This window comes from Schistocerca americana, chromosome 8, assembly GCF_021461395.2.
Source record: "Schistocerca americana isolate TAMUIC-IGC-003095 chromosome 8, iqSchAmer2.1, whole genome shotgun sequence".
NCBI classification, from domain to species: Eukaryota; Metazoa; Arthropoda; class Insecta; order Orthoptera; family Acrididae; genus Schistocerca; species Schistocerca americana.
Window position 1 is genome coordinate 43,447,631 of NC_060126.1, and position 11,930 is coordinate 43,459,560.

The window sequence follows — 11,930 nt, forward strand, 5'->3', positions numbered from 1 at the left end:
GGGGCGTGAGCGGAAGACGGCCTAACGGTGTGCGGGATCGTAGCCCAGCTTCATGGAGACGGTTGCGAATGGTCCTCGCCAATACCCCAGGAGCAACAGTGTCCCTAATTTGCTGGGAAGTGGCGGTGCGGTCCCCTACGGCACTGCGTAGGATCCTACGGTCTTGGCGTGCATCCGTGCGTCGCTGCGGTCCGGTCCCAGGTCGACGGGCACGTGCACCTTCCGCCGACCACTGGCGACAACATCGATGTACTGTGGAGACCTCACGCCCCACGTGTTGAGCTATTCGGCGGTACGTCCACCCGGCCTCCCGCATGCCCACTATACGCCCTCGCTCAAAGTCCGTCAATTGCACATACGGTTCACGTCCACGCTGTCGCGGCATGCTACCAGTGTTAAAGACTTCGATGGAGCTCCGTATGCCACGGCAAACTGGCTGACACTGACGGCGGCGGTGCACAAATGCTGCGCAGCTAGCGCCATTCGACGGCCAACACCGCGGTTCCTGGTGTGTCCGCTGTGCCGTGCGTGTGATCATTGATTGTACAGCCCTCTCGCAGTGTCCGGAGCAAGTATGGTGGGTCTGACACACCGGTGTCAATGTGTTCTTTTTTCCATTTCCAGGAGTGTATTAGAACTACTGACGGCCTTGGGAGACCCAGTCCTGACAAAACTCTTTCATCTGGTGAGCAAGATGTATGAGACAGGCGAAATACCCTCAAACTTCAAGAAGAATATAATTCCAATCCCAAAGAAAGCAGGTGTAGACAGATGTGAAAATTACCGAACTATCAGTTTAATAAGCCACAGCTGCAAAATACTAACGCGAATTATTTACAAACAAATGGAAAAACTGGTAGAAGCCGACGTCGGCGAAGATCAGTTTGGATTCCGCAGAAATGTTGGAACATGTGAGGCAATACTGACCCTACGACGTATCTTAGAAGAAAGAGTAAGGAAAGGCAAACCTACGTTTCTAGCATTTGTAGACTTAGAGAAAGCTTTTGACAATGTTGACTGGAATACTCTGTTTCAAATTCTAAAGGTGGCAGGGGTAAAATACAGGGAGCGAAAGGCTATTTTCAATTTGTACAGAAACCAGATGGCAGTTATAAGAGGGGCATGAAAGGGAAGTAGTGGTTGGGAAGGGAGTGAGACAGGGTTGTAGCCTCTCCCCGATGTTATTCAATCTGTATATTGAGCAAGTAGTAAAGGAAACAAAAGAAAAATTTGGAGTAGGTATTAATATCCATTGAGAAGAAATAAAAACTTTGAGGTTCACCGATGACATTGTAATTCTGTCAGAGACAGCTAAGGACTTGGAAGAGCAGTTGAACGGAATGGACAGTGTCTTGAAAGGAGGATATAAGATGAACGTCAAAAGTAAAGGGAATTAGATTAGGAAATGAGCCACTTAAAGTAGTAAAGGATTTTTACTATTTGGGGAGCAAAATAACTGATGATGGTCGAAATAGAGAGGATATAAAATGTAGACTGGCAATGGCAAGGAAAGCTTTTCTGAAGAAGAGAAATTTGTTAACATTGAGTATAGATTTAAGTCGTTTGTGATAGTATTTGTATGGAGTGTAGCCATGTATGGAAGTGAAACATGGACAATAAATAGTTTGGTCAAGAAGAGAATAGAAGCTTTCGAAATGTGGTGCTACAGAAAAATGTTGAAGATTAGGTCGGTAGATCACGTAACTAAAGAGGAGGTATTGGATAGGATTTGGGAGAAGAGGAGTTTGTGGCACAACTTGACTAGAAGAAGGGATCGGTTGGTAGGACATGTCCTGAGGCATCAAGGGATCACAAATTTAGCATTGGAGGGCAGCGTGGAGGGTAAAAATCGTCGAGGGAGACCAAGAATGAATACACTAAGCATATTCAGAAGGATGTAAGTTGCAGTATGTACTGGGAGATGAAGGAGCTAGCACAGGATAGATTAGCATGGAGAGCTGCATCAAACCAGTCTTTGGACTGAAGAACACAACAACAACAACAGGCGTTCAATAAGGACACCTTTTGTGACAATACAGATGTCAATGCGATAGTCAGATTTTTGACACGGTCGACATTAGAGACTGCTCCATTATCCTTCCTTACGACTCTTTCTTATTAAGTTGCAGTGGAGGCAGAATCGCACTATCTCTGACATAAGCTCATGTGCACATACGTCAGGTGACGGTGGGGGCAACCTAGGAAGAGGAAAGTCACAATAGGAAGTTCGTCCAAACCAGCAGTGAGGCAGTTCAGCAACAAGATAATCACTAGCGTCTGTGAGAAACTATGGTGGAGACCCTCCTGTTGTGAAACGAAGTATCCACTGCCTTGCTGTATTTCTCGCACTATCCATTGCTGCAGCATGTTCATGTGCACGAAACAGCCAGAAGTATCTCCGCAAAGAAATAATGGTCCGTAAATGTTTGAAGAGGACAGAGAACTGAAGATGTTAACATTAGATAAATCACGAATGTGTTATGTGTCTGAAACAAAGCTGGTCAAGGCGATTCACTCTTCCGGACGGATGAAACTTGGCGACTATACCGGAAACCCATTTCTGTGGAAAACCGTCTTCTTCCATTAGCCGATGCAGGCCACACGCAGCACCTTCTCTGCTTACGATCTGACTTCTTCGCACCACATTAGCGGCCGGTCTCTACCAACCATAGATTGTTTCGTCTGTTGTACCTTTTACGTGAAATTGTTTTATGTGATACTTCGTTCGCAATAGTCTCTGAACAGTCACAACTGACTAACATTTAGCGAATTTAAGGACACAAAAGAGACGCATCGCTGCATTATACGGATTATGACTGGATTGAGGGTTTTTTGATAAAGAGGACCAAGCATATTGTTTCGGGTGGAGAGTCACCAGCCGATGTAGAAATAACTTCAGGTGTGCCCCGAGGAAGTGTTTGGGACCATTGCTGTTCATGTTGTAAGACGTGTATATTTCTATCGTCTATTGTCAAACCACAATTTATTAAAGATGTTTGTATTTTATTAATAGGATTAAGTAGGAATAATTAATATTTGCCATGTCGGAAATAATTGCGGTAGCAGGAAATGTCTGCATCAAAGTATTGTTGGCAAGAGAGACCGCACATTGATATAATTTTAAAAAAGGGCGGGAGAGACAGAGTATGGATACAGTTTAAGAAAAGAGCGGGAAAGACCGCGCATTGATTCATTTTGTAATGGTAGCAGGGATTGTCTGCACCAGAAAGCATTGTTGGCAGGAGAGACCGCACTTTAGCGTTCGTAGGAGGTCAGTAGTAAGCGAGATGTGAAGCGAGTTGGTAGCAGGTCTGAAGCGAGACGTTGAGAGGAGTAGTGTGCCTTCCAGCCACCAGCTACGATTTACAAGAGATTATAAACGGATGTACATCGACCTCAACTAATTATTATCATAAGAGGAACTAATATTATAGAATTAATTTTTTGAGAAACTCAAGACTGCTGAAAGTATGTTTGCGCATTGCTAGTTGTAAGATTATTGTACAAAGTAAGTCCCATTTGAAAGTTTGTAAAATCATTTCATTCAGAATATAATTAATTTTTGCCAGCAATATTGCATTACTGATTATAATCCATCTCAAAAACCACCAACGTAAAACTTCGCAAAATTTTATTCTTGTCAAGAAAAAGTTTAACTATGAATTACGTAACTTCAGTCAAATTAATGAAAGAATAACGTCAGCTTTGCTATTAAAGAATAACGTCAGCTTTGGTAATAAATACAGCCACTTATTATGACAGCCCACCAGCATCTAATAGAGTATAGTAAAACAGAGTAAGTATATTCGTGTCGCAGTTCGATGTAGCAGTCAGATGGCGATCCAGTAACAGTAAAAAAGGTAAGGAACAGTTTCGGATTATTGCAGGTAACGACTGAGGGCCACGACGACGACACATTCGATGTTTCGTCAAAATAATCAGAAAATAACTTTTAATAAGCAGCAATTAAATTTGTATGCGAAGATTGAGAAAGAGAATTAATTTCAAACGGAAGATTTCATTTATTATTACTAAGCAAGAGGTAGAAATCCTAAGGGAAGGTTTCATAGATTATTGCAAAAGGGAAGGTTGCGTAACAAAAAAATTGATATACAGGAGACGGGAAGGTTTCAATGTTGTAAATTAATGAACTTGTAGACAATATTAATAATAACCTCAGACTTTTCGCAGATGATGTAGTTATCTACAATGAAGTATTATGTGAAAGAAGCTGCATAAATGTTGAATCAGATCTTGAATACAAAGATTGGCAACTTGCTTTAAATGTCCAGAAATATAAAACTGTGAACTTCGTAAAACGAAAAAAAAAACAAAAAGAACACAGCATCCAATGACTGTAATGTCAGTGAGTCACTGTTTAAATTGGCCAACTCATAAAAATACCTGAGTGTAACACATTGCAGGTATATGAAATGGAATGGCAACATGGGCTTAGGCGTGGGTACAGAGGGAGGTAGACATCGGTATATTGGTAGAATACTGGGGAAGTGTAATCTGTCTACAGAGGAGATTCCAAATTACATACAAATCACTAGTGCGAGCGCTTCTAGAATATTGCTCAGGCGTGTGGATCTCTTACCAATAGAACTAAAAGGGTATATTGAACGTATACTGTGAAGGGCAGCACGAATGGTCACAGGTTTATTTGATCCGTGGAAGAGTGTCACAGAGAAACTGAAGAAACTGAACTGGAAGACTCTTCAAGGTAGACGTAAACTGTCCCGAGAACTCCTGTTAACAAAGTTTCAAGAACCGGCTTAAATGACGATTCTAGGAATATACTACAAGGCTTTTAACAAAGCTTTAAGAACCGGCTTTAAATGCTGACTCTAAAAATACACTACATTCTCCTAGTATCGCTCGTGTAGGGATCGTGAGGTGAAGATTACAATAATTACTGCTCGCACAGAGGAATTCAAACCATCATTCTTCCCGCGCTCCATTCGTGAATGGAACGGGACGAAACCCTAATAAGTGATAAAGTGGGACGTACCCTCTGACACATACGTACGGCTGTTTGCTGAGAGCAGATGTAGATGTAAATGTAAAATGTTCAGACACGCCTGCTCCGAACGGAGCGCTCTCCAACAACTAACGACGCTTATTACGAAAAAAAACTTGCGCGGGTGCTTTATCCACTGTAACGATCCATTTTTCTACATGTCTCATACACTGAGCACGCAATTAGAGGTCGTTTTTTTAAACCCAGGAATTGTCTGCCATTGGGACGCAGAAGTTTCTGATTTGCCTCAAAGGTGATGGTGCAGAGGTGTGGCGCCCCGTGACGTCACCCTCGGGCTTGACAACGTTTCAAATAGCAAGGTGTCGACACACGTACATAAAAAAGAAAAGAAAAAGCCCGCCACAGCTCAGAAGTTCGTGTGCATCAGATCATGTTCACTGCGTTTGAAGCCATATGGTGTCTTTAGAGAAGCCATGAATCGTCTGGGGGGGGGGGGGGGGTTATTTATTTATTTATTTATTTATTTCTCAAGTAAAGATGCTGCCTGTTTTTATATAGCAGTTCGTACATATTTATATGTAATACACTACTGGCCATTAAAAATGCTACACCAAAAAGAAATGCAGATGATAAACGGGTTGGACAAATATATTATACTAAAACTCACTTGTGATTACATTTTCACGCAATTTTGGGTGCATACATCCTGAGAAATCAGTACCCAGAACAACCACCTCTGGCCGTAATAACGGCCTTAATACGCCTGGGCATTGAGTCAAACAAGGCTTGGATGGCGTGTACAGATACAGCTGCCCATGCAGCTTCAACACCATACCACAGTTAATCAAGAGTAGTGACTGGCGTATTGTGACGAGCCAGTTGCTCGGCCACCATTGACCAGACGTTTTCAATTGGTGAGAGATCTGGAGAATGTGCTGGCCAGGGCAGCAGTCGAACATTTTCTCTATCCAGAAAGGCCCGTACAGGACCTGCAACATGCGGTCGTGCATTATCCTGCTGAAGTTTAGGGTTTCGCAGGGATCGAATGAAGGGTAGAGCCACGGGTCGTAACATATCTGAAATGTAACGTCCACTGTTCAAAGTGCCGTCAATGCGAACAAGAGGTGACCGAGACGTGTAACCTACGGCACCCCATACCATTACGCCGGGTGATACGCCAGTATGGCGATGACGAATTCACGCTTCCAATGTGTGTTCACCGCTATGTCGCCAGACACAGATGCGACCATCATGATGCAGTAAACAGAACCTGGATTCATCCGAAAAAATGACGTTTTGCCATTCGTGCACCCAGGTACGTCGTTAAGTACACCATCGCATGTTCTCCTGTCTGTGATGCAGTGTGAAGGGTAACCGCAGCCGTGGTCTCCGATCTGATAGTCCATGCTGCTGCAAACGTCCTCGAACTGTACGCGCAGATGGTTGTTGTCTTGCAAACGTCCTCATTTATTGACTCAGGGATCGAGACGCGGCTACACGATCCGTTACAGCCATGCGGATAAGATGCCAGTCATCTCGACTGCTAGTTATACGAGGTCGTTGGTATCCAGCACGCTTTCCGTATTACCCTCCTGAACCCACCGATTCCATATTCTGCTAACAGTCATTGGATCTAGACCAACGCGAGCAGCAATGTCGCGATACGGTAAACCGCAATCGTGGTAGGCTACAATCCGACCTTCATCAGTCGGAAACGTGATGGTACGCATTTCTCCTCCTTACACGAGGCATAACAACGTTTCACCAGGCAACGCCGGTCAACTGCTGTTTGTGTATGAGAAATCAGTCGGAAACTTTCCTCATGTCAGCACGTTGTAGGTGTCGCCACCGGCGCCAACATTGTATGAATGCTCTGAAAAGCTAATCATTTGCATATCTCAGCATCTTCTTCTTGTCGGTTAAATTTCGCGTTTGTAGCACGTCATCTTCGTGGTGTAGCAATTTTAATGGCCAGTAGTGTATTTGTCTTGTATTGTCTGTGTCATTTCTATGACCCTGTTTACTGTCTCGCCGATGGTTTTATGTGCTCGAAAACCAAACTGATGTGGGCTAAAGGCGAAGAGCTGCAGGTGTGACTGAAGTCTGTCGCACAGCAGTCTCTCTTGTACCTTTGCCAGAATGTTAACGAGGCTTATTGGTCTGAATGTCTTAGAATCAGTCGGGTCTTCGTCCTCCGTTTTATTTATTATAACTGCATTTGCCGTCTTCTATATGTTCGCTATTCGTCCTTCTAGAAGAGCATCATTCAGTAAGTCTGTCAGGTATGGTACGATAAGTGGAGCAGCTTGTTTGACGGTTACGGGGTGTATGCCATCAGGACCAGGAGACATTTTGTTTTTTATTTTGTGTGTTGTCAGTGGAACTTCTTTGCGAGCAAAGGGGATGGTGATAGCTTCGTTTTTATATTTGTGAGACAGTAGTCTGCATCCGTACTCTAGGGGCAGCATCTTTGATTCTTTTTGAAAAAACATTTTTCGGCCAGGTTTCGAACCCCGCCACTGCTTAAAGTTTGATTAATAATCAGCATTGGCGGCTGAAGACTGCCGGCATAAGAAGTCAGTCTCATTCTGCCAACGGCCTTGTCAAAGAGGGCGGAGGGGCGGACAGGGGTGGGAAAGTACCCCTAAAGGCGGAAGAATCAGCAATGATCAACGGCATGCGGATGCAGAAGGCAATGGAAACCACTGCATTAAAGGCACGTAACGTGTATCCACAGGACATGTGGCCTGTAGCTGAAGAAGTGTCATGACGATCTCCCCATTGGCAACAGATTCCGGAATAGTCCCCCAATCGGATCTCCGGGAGGGGACTGCCAAGGGGGAGGTTACCATGAGGAAAAGATTGAATAATAAACTCAAGGATAACGTACTACGAGGCGGGGCGTGGAATGGCGTAAGCTTGAACGTGGTAGGGAAACTAGAAAATTTTAAAAGGGAAATGCAAAGGCTCAATGGGTCAGTGAAGTGAAGTGGAAAGAAGACAAGGATTTCTGGCCAGATGAGTGTAGGGTAAGATCAACAACTGCAGAAAAAGGTATAACGGGAGTAGGATTCGTTATGAATGGGAAGGTAGGACAGAGAGTGTGTTACTGTGAACAGTTCAATGATAGGGTTGTTCTTATCAGAATCGAAAGCAAACCAACACCGACAACGATAGTGCAGGTATACATGCCGCAAGCTGAAGATGAAGAGATAGAGAAAGTGTACGGGGATATTGAAAGGGTAATGTAGTGTGTAAAGGGAGACGAAAATCTAATAATCATGGGGGCCTGGAATGCAGTTTTAGGGAAAGGATTAGAAGAAAAGGTTACAGGAGAATATGGGCTTGCGACAAGGAATGAGAGAGGAGAAAGACTAATTGAGTTCTGTAACAAGTTCTAGCTAGTAACAGCGAATACTCTGTTCAAGAAACACAACAGGAAGAGGTATAGCTGAGAAAGGCCGAGTGATGCGGGAAGATTTCAGTTAGATTACATCATGGTCAGACGGAGATTCTCAGATACTGGATTCTAAGGTATACCCAGGAGCAGACACAGAATCAGATCTCAGTATAGTAGTGATGAAGAGTAGGGTGAAGTTTAAGACATTAGTCAGGAAGAATCAATACGCAAAGAAGTGGGATACGGAAGTACTAAGGAATGATGAGATACGCTTGAAGTTCTCTGAGGCTATAGATACAGCAATAAGGAATAGCTCAGTAGGCAGTACAGTGGAAGAGGAATGGACATCTCTAAAAAGGGCCATCACAGAAGTCGGGAAGGAAAATGTAGGTACAAAGAAAGTAAATGCGAAGAAACCATAGGTAACAGAAGAAATACTTCAATTGATCGATGAAAGGAGAAAGTATAAAAATTTTCCGGGAAACACGGGAATACATAAATACAAGTCGCTGAGGAATGAAATAAATAGGAAGTAAAGGGAACCTAAATGGCTGCAGGGAAAATGTGAAGACATTCAAAAAGAAATGATTGTCGGCAGGACAGATTCAGCTCACAGGAAAGTCAAAACGACCTTCGGTGACACTAAAAGCAAGGGTGATAACATTACGAGTGCAACGGTAATTCCACTGTTAAATGCAGAGGAGAGAGCGGATAGGTGGAAAGAATACATTGAAAGCCTCTATGACGGGGAAGATTTGTCTGATGTGATAGAATAAGAAACAGGAGTCGATTTAGAAGAGATAGGGGATCCAGTATTAGAATCAGAATTTAAGAGAGTTTTGGAGGACTTAAGATCAAATGAGGCAGAAGGGACAAATAACAGAATTTCTAAAATCATTGGGGGAAGTGGCAAAAAAAAAAAAAAACGACTATTCACGTTAATGTGTAGAATATATGAGTCTGGGGACATATCATCTGACTGTTGGAAAAGCGTCATCCACACAATTCTGAAGACGGCAAGAGCTGACATGTGCGGGAATTATCGCACAATCAGCTTAACAGCTCATGCATCCAAGTTTCTTACAGGAATAATATACAGAAGAATGGAAAAGGAAATTGAGGATGCGCTAGATGACGATCAGTTTGGCTTTAGGAAAGGTAAAAGTACGAGAGAGGCAATTCTGACGTTGCGGTTAATAATGGAAGCAAGACTAAAGAAAAATCAAGATACGTTCATAGGATTTGTCGACCTGGAAAAAGCGTTCTAAAATGCAAAATGGTGGAAGATGTTCGAAATTCTGAAAAACGTAGAGGTAAGCTATAGGGAGAGACGGGTCATATACAATGTGTACAACAGCCAAGAGGGAATAGTAAGAGTGGACGACTAAGAACGAAGAAGTAAGACAAGGTTGTAGCCTTTCACCCTTACTGTTCAGTCTGTATATCGAGGAAGCAATGATGGAAATAAAAGAAAGGTCCAGGAGTGGAATTAAAATTGAAGGTGAAAGGGTATCAATGATACGATTAGCTGATGACATTGATATCTTGAGTGAAAGTGAATTACATGATCTGTTGGACGGAATGGACAGTTTGATGAGTGCAGAGTATGGTTTGAGAGTAAATCGAAGAAAAACGAAGGTAATGAGAAGTAGCAGAAATGAGAGCAGCGAGAAACTTAACATCAGGTTTGATGGTCACGAACTAGATGAAGTTAAGGAATTTCGCTACCTGGGCGGTAAAATAACCAATGATGGACGGAGCAAGGAGGACATCAAAAGCAGACTAGCAATGGCAAAAAAGGCATTTCTGGCCAAGAGAAGTCTACTAATATCAAATATCGGCCTTAATTTGAGGAAGAAATTTCTGAGAATGTACGTCTGGAGTGCATCATTGTATGGTAGTGAAACGTGGACTGTGGGAAAACCGGAACAGAAGAGAATCGACGCATTCGAGACGTGATGCTACAGGCGAATGTTGAAAATTAAGTGGACTGATAAGGTAAGGAATGAGGAGGTTATGCACAGAATCGGAGAGGAAAGGAACAGATGGAAAACACTGACAAAGAGAAGGGACAAGATGATAGAACATGAGGGAATGACTTCCATGGTACTAGAGGGAGCTGTAGATGGCAAAAACTGTAGAGGAAGACAGAGATTGGAATACATCCAGCAAATAATTGAGGCTGTAGGTTACAAGTGCTACTCTGAGACGAAGAGTTTAGCACAGGAGAGGAATTCCTGGCGGCCCGCATCAAACCAGTCAGAATACTGATGATAAAAAAAAATCTACGAAGGGCAGTGTGAAGTTGGTTGTCCTGACAGTGGTCATCGTCAAGAAGTAGTTTGTTGAGAAGATACCGTGCTCCGCATCTCCTGTCTGTCGTGGTAGTACCATCTGGTTTCTTCAGTGTTGATAGTACTATAGGAGTTTTTATTCGTTCAGTCTGCAGTTTAAACGGCTCCACCCCCCATATGTTGTTCTGTAAGTTTGTCCTAACGTGTGTGTCGTAGTGGTCTTTCCTGGTCTTACGTAGTTCGTCGTTGTATCGTATTGTAACGTCACGGTAATGTTGAACTCTAATTTCTCTTTCCTGCGCTGTCTTTAATATTTGGTAATGTCGCCTTTTCTTAGTCTTGTTAATAGTGCTGACCATGGTGCCCTATGTTTGGGTGCGTGGCGTGCTGCAGGCATTGATGTAGCTTGTGCTCTCTGTAAAACGTCTGCAAGAACGTGACCTCTGTAATCTATGCTTCGTTGGGTGCCACATGAAGGAAACTCTTCAGTCACTTGCCTTAGTTTCTGCCTGTTTGCTTTGGGTAGCAGCAACCTTGGGTGTTATAATGTGTCTGTGTCTGTTTTAGTGTGTATAAGTATTGTTTTGTGATCACTGAGTATTCTCTAATCGAGCACTTACCAGTTCGCTATCAGTATTAATGATGCGCTGTTTGCCAGAGATATGTTTATGTTGCTGCTTACTCTATTATTTCTGTAACAAGTTGGGAACTGGCCTGGTTAAAACGAAAAGATTACATTCGTTTATAACGTCGACTATTATTAGTCCTCTGGCGTCAGTAAAGTTATTTGGACTGCAACCGTATGTTGTGTGCATAACTGCGTTATTTGTGTTACTGTATGTTATTGTTTACTGCAGTGATTGCAGACTTGACCTTTTTTGTGCCTGTGATTTGCATATACTGCCTCGGAAGGCCTGGAATTCTTCCATCTCGTGTGTGCGGTGCTTGCAGACACAATATGGCCGCACATACCTCGTTGACCAGCCTACCAAGCTCTGCGGCCACCGTCGTGCTACCAATACAGTTTAGCTGCAAGACTTTCACTATGGGTGTAATCGTGGTACGCGCGTCTATGCGCTCTTACCAGGTCCTTCTACATCTACATACTCTGCAAATCACATTTAAGTGCCTGCCAGGGGGTTCACAGAACCACCTTCACAATTCTCTATTATTCCAATCTCGTATAGCGCACGGAAAGAATGAACACCTATATCTTTCCGTGGGAGCTCTGATTTCCCTTATTTTATCTTGG